Below are 13024 nucleotides of genomic sequence, written 5' to 3'. Positions count from 1 at the left end.
AGTAACTGTTCGGACTGTCGTCCTCGTCTGGTGTTAGTACGTCCAGAACGTTTCGCCCAGTTAGCGCTCCGGCCTGTATCATGCGTTTTGGAGGCCTCAGAAATACTGGATGATGTTTGGCTCTCAGCCATGTAAGCGCCACAGTCGAATTATCTCCTCAGAACTGCTGAGATTCGAGCTGGGGTTGGGGTGATTGCGAGTTCAGCACCTCACCGACTGAGCTGAACGGGAAGAGCAGAGGCTAGTACAGTTGTTCCTTCACTCTGGCTCAGTTAGTGAAGAGTTGGAACTTGCGATGGGAATACCCTAGTTCGAATTCCAACAATTCCGAGGAGAGAGCTTATGCTAACGCAAACATAGCTAAAACCAAATCATTCAGTCCTTCTCAGGATTGCACAACAAACCTGTCCGTAATGGGTGGAGAATTGTTGCGTTGGTACCAACACCAGACGAAGACAATGGTCCGAACAATTACTCCATTCGTAATACTAAACGTTCATCCACTCCCTCCGTAAAACTATTGACTTTAAAAAGCGCAACTCTACCAAGGTATAAGACGCCTCACTTGCTCAACCTGAACGTCATTTGTTTATCGATTATTCCATACCGGACAAAAGAGCGATGCCTGACTAGGGAAGACATCAGCGGCCGATGGTGCGGCTATCAACCGCCACTGCCGATCAATGATTGTAGTTTGTTGTGACGTCATGTGCAATATGACAGAACACGGCTGTTAATTTCCGTTCATAATATTATGATGCTTTCAGCTCTTTTTAACGAACTCAAATAGCATCGTCACGTCCAGCGTGCGCTATTTGATCATGCTTCGTAGACGTTAGATTTCTCTGATTTCGCGAAAGTCCCGTTTGAAGGTACGGAAGATGGCGTATGTAGGTAATGATGTATCGCTTCGTTAATAAAAATCATGCGAACATGACAGTGTGAATGACAGAAAATCATGGTCGTAGCAACGTCTGAAAGGGTTCTGGGAGAGGGTCCGTTGCGGCCAGACCAGACTTGTGGTTGATTCCACTCGTGTGGAACCCATTCCCGATCCAAGTTAACGCGGATTGAGCCGTATGCAAATCTGATTGAAGGGAATTTTGAGCAATCAAACTACAGTGGAATACACCTGCAGCACAGCAGCGATGGATGAACCTGATTCCAAATCGTGTTCCGAAGCCGAGTCAAGCTTATTTTTGAAAACGGGCAATTGGTAACTAACTTTCGGCATATATGTGAATAGAATGATCAAGATACAGAACTATATGCAAGCATATGCAAATATACAAATAAATGCACGGATGTATAATGATGTGCGTTTTAGGTTATTCTAGCCTTCTGGGTGATTGTAAGTGGCTCAACACTGCAGAACAAATACCACGTAGGTACCTGAACCAAGGGAATGTAATCATAACTTTTGTGCTTGCTGATGCTTACTAAGCGGCGTGTAGCTCTATGAATTGTGATATATCCAATAAGCTATGATATATTTCAGAATTAATATCAGGTCGGTAAAAATGTATCTTTGTCGGAATAAGAACACCGAGCCTATGAAAACTTAAAGACATGGCCAAACCAAAGGTAAAAACACAAGCCAGTCTGCTATCTTACATGGGGTATTTCAGCTACAATCTCTTATCCCCCACATTTATAGCACCAAAAGCTGTATTAACACTGCACGAAAGTTCATGTAACATTGAATATCATGCATTAGCTGGGTAAGCCGCTTTGCGCAATGTGCAGTGTCAAGCTAGCCACGCGAAAAATCCACAGGATGTGGCGAAGTTATTTTCTCAATCAGTTTCCCTCGAAGTGGAATCGTGTCAAGTCTGTTTCCGTCGTAAGCCATGCGAATTGTCTTCTAATCCGATTCGGTTAAGTAAAAAATAAGCCGACTCCGACTCTGATTACGGCCAAAACGAAATATATTTTGCAATCGGCTGAGTTTCAGCTCCTGGTCTTTGACATCATGGGTCCAGTCTTCTTGTGTTAAGCTATCGATCGTCAGTATAACGGGAGGTGCAGGTTGGACGATGTTATAAAGCGAATATTTGTTATATGGCGAATGCTCCTGACCCTCCTTGCCGAGGAAATAACATTGCAAAGCTTATCAATGTTTGTTCTATAACGTTGTTTTACTAGTACCTCCTGGTCACGGGTGTTGATTTGTATTATTTTGTGAGGGCCCTCCCCCCCCCCCCCCCCCATGTTAAGTTGGGCTACCAATGTTGGCTTGGCCCTCCAATGTTTTTTGGCTGGAACACTACAAATACATGGGTAAAAGATGATCATAACGCAAAGACTATCTTCTTTGACGGCAGTGGCGTCTCCTACCACTCTCCTAACAAAGCGTCATGGTTGCTCTCACCACAAGATAAAAATCGTAACAGCTGAGCGGATAAACGATGCAATAAACTTTACATACCTAGCGCCATAACGCACGCAGTGCTATGTGAGGTTAAAGTAAAAAGCTCTGGGATATGGGAATGACCCAAGTCCTTCATGGCTAACCCCCGTCCCCGTCCCTCACAACCAAAATGCGTGCCGCCTCCCATGGCCGTCATAGAGGAGCGCCATCGGTGCCCTAAAGTGGCCTCTAAATGGGCGTCTTCATTGCCGATCAAAAGAGACGCGTGCGTCCAGTGCCTGCTCCCTGGATCCAGCCCTGCATACCTTCTATGCTGCTTAAATTAAAGAATGTTGAATTACGCAAAGATTGAAGAAAAATATTGCGCTTAATCAAAATAAAATGGGCTAAGTCTGGTGAGAAAAAATGGGGGGGGGTAGGTTATCGGGCCTCCGGTTCGGCCCGCCCCCAATAATTTACAGAAATTGACATCCCTGCTCTTGGTGTATAAAAGGTCAATAGCTCAGCACAAGTGCTCTCAACTCATGTGATTTTGTTTGATTTACTTTTGACACGCAACGCCAATTGATCTCGACCGCTCCATACAAAACCGTGGCGCGGCCCCCTTACGGAGGCTTAGCTTGCGCTCGGGTGTGGGTCAGTTTGCCTCCCCGTAAGGTTCTCCCAGAATGATTTCCGCACAGCGCGACGTAACCGCGCCAAACTTCTAACTTCAATATGAACCTTTGACACAAGTGAATTCGCATTCAGGTCAACCCATCGTGTGACTCTCTTAGTTGTTGAGGTTTTAGGGGGTCAAATTGACTCCCACCCGAGCGAAGGGTGTTTAACGGGCCACTCTGGCGCGTGTTGAAGCTTTCTTGGCCATTCACCTTTATGTGTTTGGTAGTATGAATCACTTGCTCGACTGTCGTCGATATCAGAGTCCTCGCTTAGCAAAGCTTGTATGAACAACGGCCCCGTCAGTAATAATAAAGTGGTCCCACCTGCCGGCCAATTTATCTCCAGCTGGCTATGCAAAGCCACGAACTGTCAGCACACTCTCACACGACTTCCAAGTAGTATAAACTCCTTTTTTCTCTTTCAACGAAATACGAGGCTTTCGGTGAAGTGAAACCCAGGTTGAGGTGTATTTCTAAATGACTGCCTGTGCTGCTGGTCGCGGCGCCAAACTATGATATGTACCATCGCCGCCAGTAGTTCCGCTTGCTCGCTGGCCGCGTTTACTGGGCCCAGTAACCAGCTGCGGTTATCCACAGATTCATCTTCATATTCATATACTGAGATGTCAGCGCATGCTGAAGCCTGCCACCCCACTGACCAGTCGGCCACCATGCCAGTCAAGCTCCGGGGCTATGGGACTAGGGGTGCGAAAAGCCCCGCAGCCAGCCACCCTACTGACCAGTCAGCCACCACGCCAGTCAAGCTCCGGGGTTATGGAACTAGAGGCGCCAAAAGCCCCGCAGCCTGCCACCCTACTGATCAGTCAACCACCACGCCAGTCAAGCTCCGGGGCTCCTCGCAGCCTGCCACCCTACTGACCAGCCAGCCACCACGCCAGTCAAGCTCCGGGGCTATGGAGCTAGAGGTGCGAAAAGCCCCGCAGCCTGCCACGCCTCAAAGCGATTTGGCGCGCCATTTTTTTTCTTTCTATGTCCTTTATTGAATTGGCAGAGATTTTCAGATTCCAATACCTACAACTTGCAGGCACCGGGAATATTACCACCTTGCGCTTTTTCAGAAACGTTATGGGCCACAGTGCTGCCACAACAAAAGTTTGACTTTGTGGACTTGCCTTTATTGGGCCCCTGTTGAGGTCCGGACATTGTAAAATTATGGCGACGTAGAGGAAATATTCGTTGCAAGAGGAAACACGCAAAATCAATCGTACAAGCATGCCGAAGTTTTACGCACAAAGAAACATGCACTGGCAGATCCGTCCTTCCTAAATCGTCCAATGTGTCAAAATCTGACGCAGCTCATTTTCGATTCCATGACCGCGCATCCGAGCCGCCATGGCAGGCTACCAGAAGGGATCAGCGGGCATGAGTCTGTCTCAAGGTTGGTGATCACGTGTTGCGCCGCGGCCCTGAACCAGACGAACGATGGAAAGGTTTTGTTAGCGATGTGGCACAGAGGGGCGTCAATATGCCGGCGTCTGTCAGCGCCCACCGGTGGTTTACACTCGGTATGACCTTAGTCGTCCAGGCTCGCCGAAGCTGCGAAAATCAATAAATGCATCGGTGGTCATTAGTTTGAGTAGGTTTGGTGCCATGGTTAAACCTGTCATGGCTGTAGCAATTGATTATGGTACCATGTTCCATGCTGTTCCAATCCATGTTTGTCGTTCACTGTTGACAATACCGGTAATTGCCCGCACAGCTAGGTATAAGTCCTCCACGTTTTGCATTTTCCCCCGATTTAGGTTCTTCTGGGCTCTTTCTATAGTCGGTGTGTTAAATTATCCGGGGTGTTAAAATATTCTCCGGAATGGCATTCGGCACTCATCCCGCCTCATCAGCACTGAAGAAGGAGAAAACGGACAATTACGGGCAATAATGCGCACCGGCAACAGCGTGGGTCGATGCGGGTAGAGCAGCACGCACTATCGCTCGCAAACCGTGTACCCGGCGATTGTTAGGCGTCTTCAGTGGTGATGTCAGACCTCGGCAAACAGAGCAGATAAAGAAGCGAAACCAACTGTATGGTGTGGGCGAATGCACCGTCCGCCAATCACGTAGCGCTCTCAACGATGTCTTAACTATGTAAAAGTCAGCAATTGGCCTTGGGGCGGTAATGCCGCCTTTTCCGAAACCAGCCTCGCATTCTACATGTTGTGGCCTAAATGGACAAAAGTCTGGTCATTTAGCTGCTTTATCAAAAATTATGTGTACTGGGACCGAGCGCCACTTCATATTTGCACTTTTCTTAACAATTAAGTCACGGCCACCAAAAACGTAAGCCACTCCATCTTTGTAAAATGCGTCGGTTAGAATTGCCAGCCCACGTCAGACCCTTTTCAGCCGTGTCGTTCGTCGAATTATCTGCGAATGCTAAACAAAAGGCACCTGAGACCGCTATTTTGATATATATGTTGACTGACTTATACGTCCTTGTAGGTCATGAAAAAATGGTGTGGATTTATTGGCTTGTTGTTTTCATGAAATAAGTTGGATTTTCACGCGTGATTCTATCATCCCATCCATCATTTGTCAAGAGGGGGCCAATGATGACCAATGGCCCATTCACCTTTCAAAGCGGAAGATCATGCTCAACCCGCACGCTTTCCTACGCCTATGGATATGAGATTAGAACGGAGGCTCTATGTGATAAACCGCTCTCTAACGCTCAACTTCAATGAATCATGACTGATGATTGGACGTCCGTTTGGCGCAGACGGCTGCAACGGTCCATGCACACCCATTTTGTAAAAAACATATGATTTAAATGGACGCAATGAAACAGTAGTAAAAGGCACGACCTCATGCACCTGAGGCGGCTGTAGCGCTCCGAGCGGAGGAGCAAGTGACCAAAGTCAGCCAAGGAACGCGATTCATGGTGGCATAGCATGGCCGCGTTTCTGCGCCAATCGTTACTCTACCGCGCCACATGAGTCGCCTTCTCCATCACGGCGGAGTACCTGCAATTTCCCAGCGTCGTGACGCAGTCGCGGTTTGAATGCATTACATCAAAGACGACATACAACCTGGAGGTACTCACTGCGCATTTGAACATACTTGTGCATGCATCCACATTCCTGTGTGTCGCCCACTTAATGCACGTCGCCGAATTCAGCGCGAAGTGATCAGGTTGTGCTACATCATACTGGTCGAGTGTGTATATGGACATGGCCGTATACTTGAAACCGGTGAGTTCGGGAACGATGAGAACAAAGCTCTCTTTAAAGGCTCCAAATGAGTTTTAGCAGCGGCGTAGTTTCTAGAAAGTGGATGGGGGGCTGAACAGTGGAAATGATGCACCCTGTCACCAAAATACAGTAATAGACGGGTTTCTACGCGGATTGGGCCACTTCCTTCCCAACGCCGGTGGAAGGGACTGAGCCCATCACCAACTGAATAGAAAGCAACGCCCCTGAGGAAAAACTCTAAGCACAAGTCTTGGAACAGGGAGAACGCTTTTTAGTATTCTGTCTTGCAACCGCTTCAGAAGCGATGCGGCTTACGAAAAACTGCATGCGAGGTGAAAATCTTGGAAGTGCGATAGGACTGGAGAGAATAATGGACAGTTCATTTTCCGCGGGAGTTCTCTTTACGCTCTTTCCAATTCTGTTAAGTGTTGACCTTTTGCACGCTCTCAGCGTAAGGGCAGTGTTGGCGGAAAGCCACAGCGCTGCGGCCTAAGACAAAACGCAAAAGCACCGGTATTTCAGATATTCGAGGTCAAAGAGGATACACTTAAACAGGTCCTCTCATGGAATCATGAATTCCTAATTCCTTCCAGGAAAAAATACTGAAAATTGTTCTGATATCCAGACCCCTTACACAGTTGCTCCGCAAGACGTGAGAAGTAAGAGTGTACGTTTCGATATAGGTCGAAGGACGGAATTCGAAACACTTCTTCACTGCTTCGCTTTTTTATTTCCGGTGACTGCTTTGTCGCGTAGGAGGGACTCGGGTCAGGTGCACGCTTACATAATGAGCGTACGGAAAGCCGTCGAAAATGCACGTCCGAGGATCGAACTCACGCGAGGTTTGCCGTCGCTTCACAAAAAGCGACTTTTTTACCTTTACAACGAAGCCAAAGCAGTACGTGAATAATTGCAGGCATTAGGGCAGGGCTACAGTTTCGCATTCAGCCGTGGGAACCACAATCCTAGCTTTGCCATCCGCCTCCTAAGTTTAGCAGGGGAGTGGTCAAAACTATGGAAAATGTCACTTCGTCCGAAAATTGTAAGAGTTTCAGTCATTTTCACGTGGACCAGGCACCCACAACTGATTTTGATAAGCTACGCCTATGCTCTCAGATGAACTGCAGATGCCTGAACACGGATGCCCTCTCGTGACATGGAGTACGCGTGATAGGTTAGCCCGGGCGGGTGCACCTGCACTGGGGGCGGGCGCTATTCCCGACACATGGTACATCTAAATGGGGCGGGTTGCCCACCAATCAGCGGTCCGTTCCATGCTGCCCTCTAGCGACAACAATTTGTCGGCTGCGCATGCGCAGTTCCAGACATCTGGAGGAAAGCAAGAGAAGTCGCGGCGGAGGAGGCGGTGCGTCAGTCGGGTTCCGAGTCTCTTTGTCGCTTGCAGGTAGTTCTCTAGGTTAATTATGGGTGAATCTACTAACAACACACAGAGCATAGCTGACTACCTAGCACAACTACTAAAAGATCGGAAGCAGCTTGCTGCCTTTCCTAACGTTTTTCTTCACGTCGAGAGGCTGCTTGATGAAGGTAAGACATCCCTAAATTGCTAACGACCCATTCCATTGCTGCTTCCTGCGAATAATGTTATAAAGTCCTCCATGTAAAAATAACAAGTCTGCATTAACATTGTCCTGTTCTTATTGGGCCCTGTAACATGAACATGCCATCGTTGTCTGATCATTGGAAATGTGCTTGAAATCATAGGCGTCGGTACTCAAGCAGTTAGTCGTAGAGTCTCGTATCGCTTGTTCTTTTACAGTGCTTGTAGGTATCAGGTCTCATGAATGTTTGGTATGCATGTACGTCAGTAGTTGCAGTCGAAATTCGTTACATGGGCAGGTTGCGAATCACGAACTTGTGCAATTGTGTGTAATCCGGCATTGTGACATGTGCTATCGTGTTCTTGCGCATCTTGCCGTTGTGCAAATGTATTTCAAGCTATATTTTAACTGGAAGGTCTGATTCGGACATCATTTCTGGTAATAACTGCCAACCTTCCACCAAAAGGGATACGGCCAGAAAACGTTTTTTTCCGAATTTGGCCTACTTCTTAAAGTAAGTTCGGCTGAAGCCCCACGACTGAATAGGAAACCGCACCCCTGTATGCGCGGGCCATAGTGCGCACAATTTGACGGGCGATGCAGCGGTACGCTTTGGGCGATGGGGCATGTACTATTTTTCATGAGAAGATTATTCCTGGGATGGAAATCTGCCCTCCTAGCGGAGGCGTCTGGAGCTTTTTGGGAGTTTAAAATGTCCAGTGTACGTGTATGCTGAAACCCTATCGTCAAAATCGTTTATTGTACGTAGCTAAGTTGTGGTCCCGGGTGTCAGGGATTGGGTCCGGTTCGGACACGCCCCGTTATATCCTTAGTCTTGCCAATGCCAAAGAATCCGTGAATGAGATTTTCAAGCCCGATACATTTAATCAAAGCATATTTGATCGTGATGAATGGTGTAACCTGGCGGGGATGTTACGGTCCTGCCTGAAAGCGGACCGTTTTCCGTGCGTAATCCACATCCACCTGCACCGACCGGTCCACACTCAGTGTGTCGCATCTATGTAAGCGACGGCGTTGTAGCCCTCGGGGGGGGGGGGGGGAGGCGACAGTAGTAGAAATCAGTCATGCAGGTGTGACGCTTACCGTACTTTGCTAGCGATGGCGACAGACCACTTAGAGTCATGTCAGGTGGTGTGTAGGGCCGAGCCGCAGGTCACCGATAGCCGAAGCACGCTAGCCGCTCTTCCCCATTCCACTTGCGTGCCGAATTCATTCAGACCTGGTTTGAGTCGTTTTGTTGCCCACTCCGAGGCGTATTTCTCTCCTGACTGCCCGGCCCGTCTTGTCGGAAACCACTTGCGCTGTAACCGGACTTGTATGCTTTTTACCGGGACTTTCGCAGCTATGCCGGGAAGCTTATTTTTGCCAGAACACCGTCGGCTAAATGGCATAAGCTACCGACCGTGGTACCGAAACTACCTTGTTTTCGTCGGCATCGATAAAGGGGGCGTGTACATCTCCGTAACGATCATACCTCGTGCGCACATGTTTTTTGGAAGCCTTGAGTTGCTTATGTCCTCTTAGTCTCAACAGCGCTTTCTAGCCGCTTTAGTAGTTCAGCAGCTTCTTAGTCAGAGCCTTGATCCTTGCACTGACTGATGATATGAAGCTATGGTCGTTAATCCGGAGTAACCAAACGACGTTAATTAAAAGGAGAAGCGCTTGGCAGACGGTCACTACCTTTCAAGCTAAAAGGAACAGTGGATTCGGACTTACTCTAGCTCGTGATGTGCTGGCCCTTACTGAGACATTGGAGATGGCATTACCTCCATACTGGCTGCTGGATATTCAAGCCGATTTTGAAGTCGTAAATGAAACAAGTCATCCTTCCTCGGCCTGGCGCTACGTTCATTATGTAATGAATGGGTGCATGGTTAATGGTCTGTAGCGAAACGTACTGGGCAATTAGCAAGGTGCTGCTCTAACTCTGAATACGGAGCCATTTAATTGAAAGCGTAGCTAAAAGACGAATAACTTTTGTTTTCAACGAATCAGAGCCCATGGCCTTCTTCTTCCCCTTCCCCCTTCCTGGGTAGACCGTTGGACATCTCCATCCCCGCAGGTCAACGGGTGGAAAATAGCGATAGGCTGAGATAGTGATAAGACAATGTTTTGTCGAGTTTATGTAATCGATTACCGCATGGTGGAAGTGCAGCTTTTGCCCATCCCGCTGTCGCGTCGGCCGTCCGTCCGGGTATGCCACATTGGTGAGCTGCCGTATACCCGTCGGCAGGCCAGCCGATGGCCAGCCGGGCCCGACTTTGTCTCGTGCCGCCGTCTTGGGCGGGCTTTTCGGCAAGGGGGCGACTGCGGTAAAAACCGGTGCTTTGACTTCAAGCCGATTTTCGAGGCACGCGCTCACCCACTTACCCACAGTCATCCGATTGGGCGAGGATATGTTGAAGAGAGTGGCAGTCGTCATGAGAAGAGGTCATGTTGCTTAGATGGGCTTGCATGGACTGACTTGCGGCCCATCTCAGAACCTGCCGGTAATTGACGGGTGCCAAGGGTGTTTTTGAAGCATGGATATCTCAATGCAAGAACGAATCGACCCCTTCCAAAAGGCCGCTTTCGATTCTTTGCCATAGTTCATGAAGGCGAAGCCTCAGCAGTTTTCTCTGCATTATCGTTCTAGCCGGTTATCGACAGGAGCAAAGTTATCCGATATGTACGTTTGTCGATTTGAATGCATTTAACCTGTTGGCGGTCTTATCACTCACTCTCTGCAGCCGAACCTTTCTATTTGTACTTGCAACGCCTCATACACCGTTTAGATTTTGTGTGAAGGCCGTTCGGTAAATCAGTTCACATACTATGATAGGATGTCATACCCGCACATTTAGGAAATATAATTAATTGTACAAACCTCCACATTGGGGTTTCGTACCCGCACATTTAGGAAACAGAAGTCACTTTCCAACCTCCACATTGGGGACCTTATTTTCGAAATGGGGCAAAACTGGGGGTGGTGCGGGGAGGGGCGCTGTCACGTTTGTTGCGGCCCGCTTCGAGGGGGGGGGGGGGGGCGTCATGTTTGTTACGCCCGCTTGCTGGGCGGTCCGCATTCTCGGCGATCTGGATGTGTTCTGGGGCGGGACCTCAAAGGATGGAAGCGTGGGAAATATTCACAAACAGGTGAACCTTTCATCTGTGCGCACCTGTTGACGCGCGCGCACCTGACCACAGTCGGGGGTGAGGATGGGGAGAGACGGCTGCGTGCCTAGGGGAGGGGGACTGCGGGTGCGACGATGAACGTCTCTCTGGCCCCGGTGCACGCATGCTACCCCCTCCCCGTCCCCGTCCCCGCCCCTGTCCAGCTCCCGCCGACGTAGCCGGAGCGGCCGGCTCGCCGGCCGGGCAGAGCGTGTGCCGTCTGCCTTCTCGCACTGCGGCCAGCGGTCGGCCGGCGGCAGCGGCAGCGGTGCGATGACGGCCACTGGGCCACCGGCGCGCCGGCTTCACGCGCCGCCGCCGGCAGCTGACGCGCCGTAATTGAATGAGCGGCACTGCCATGACGCCGCACAGCGCGGCCGCTCCTCAGGCCGCTCGATGTTTGTCCGTGACGCGCCGGCGGCTCGGCACTGCCGGCGCGGCGCCGCCCGCCGCGGCCGGCCGGTTCAGCGCATGTCGCGGCTGGCGTCTGCCGCCGCCGCCGCCGCACCAGCAACAGGACCCGTCGCTCAGCCGGTACGGTGTCGGCGCGGCCTCGCCCGCCAAGGAGCGCGAAGGCCTTCATTTGTCGGGCGACGGCTCGGCGGACGGCAACCGTAGCGTGTCGGTTTTCAACGGTGATTGACCGCGTCGCCATGCGTGCCGGGACCAGGCCGCCGGGGTTGGGTCGGGCGCTGGCGGGTGCTAAGTCTGCCTGCGCCGCAGCAGTGCAGGCGACGCCCGGATACATGATCCGCCAGTCCGACCGGCAGCGGCCGGCCGCGCTGGCCCTGGTGCGGCTGACGGGGCCAGATTACCCCTGCCGCACCTGCAGCACTGCCTGAGCCGAGGATACCGACGTGAGCCGGCGCCGTGGCTCCGACGGCGGGCGGGCGGGTGCCGCGGGTAGGGGGGCTCGCGTTCCGTGGCGGCAAGCTAGACGTGCTCGCGGAACCACCCTTCCGTCGACGCGCCGGTAAAATGGGCACTCCACGGCAGGAGGAGAACCGTGGGAAGTCGATCGTGGTGTTTATGTTCCGCTGGGCGCTTTGACGAAACACCGCACAGCGCCGGTACCCGGGCCCCGACATGGGATTACCCGCCGTGTTGTGGTGGAGCCAAGCACCCCACAGCACTGTGTATTGCGGTTGCGCCTAACTTCGCAGTGTCGGGATCATCAAATGGTAATATTTTATGGCCCCGTTGAGCACATTTTGTACGGGCGCCCTGGGCGCTGTCTTAACGAGGTGCTGCGGCCGCAAACGGTGATCACTCCGAGCGTGCTGATCTCGCGCCAGATAAGATGCCGGTATCTGATACCGCCGGCCCCTAACGCAGCTTAGTTTATGACGGAAGGCCGCGGCGGAGCGCGTTTTCTCGGAATGACGCCGCTTGGACAAGGTCGCGTCTCATGCAGCGAGATCGATGACGGGCCTTAACCGGCTGCGGGGAGCACGCGGCCGGCGGATGGCGGCGGCGGCGGCGGCGGCGGCGGCCGGCGGCGGCTCGGCGCGCTCGTAACTGGGGCCGTTAAATCTCGGCACTGGTCAGGCGCGCCGGGCGGCGGAACGCCGGCGGCCGCGCATTGATTCCCGGCGCTGATCACGGCGCCCCGGAGACGATTAAGCCGCGGTGCTGGACTGGGAGGGGCGTGTCGGCAGGGTGGCCGGCCCTGGGACCGTGCAGACCGGCGCGACCGCGGCTTCGGCCTGGCCTCGGAGGCTGGTCCTGCTCGCACTGTTAAGACGGCGGGTGAGCTGTGCCTACTGGGAAGGGACGAGATGTGGGGTGGGGGCGTGACGATCAAGCTCTGTTCGTGTCAATTAATTGCGATATATCTACTATCATTACCTGTAGCACATACTACGGGTATTAACGAACGCTGTGCACCACAAACTAGAGAAACAATGACCCAGGAAATACAGCTTCTTGTTCGATGCTTTTGCAGTTTCATGCTTTTTTGATGCGATCATGAAATAACTCATGTTCCCATGTCATACAGCCGAAGAATGTGCATTGTTGATAGACCCTGACTATTGCCTGCCGGCTACA

Source organism: Pollicipes pollicipes, unplaced genomic scaffold (assembly GCF_011947565.3).
Source record: "Pollicipes pollicipes isolate AB1234 unplaced genomic scaffold, Ppol_2.1 Scaffold_4881;HRSCAF=5763_pilon_pilon_pilon, whole genome shotgun sequence".
NCBI lineage: Eukaryota > Metazoa > Arthropoda > Thecostraca > Pollicipedomorpha > Pollicipedidae > Pollicipes > Pollicipes pollicipes.
This window is presented reverse-complemented; position numbering follows the sequence as displayed.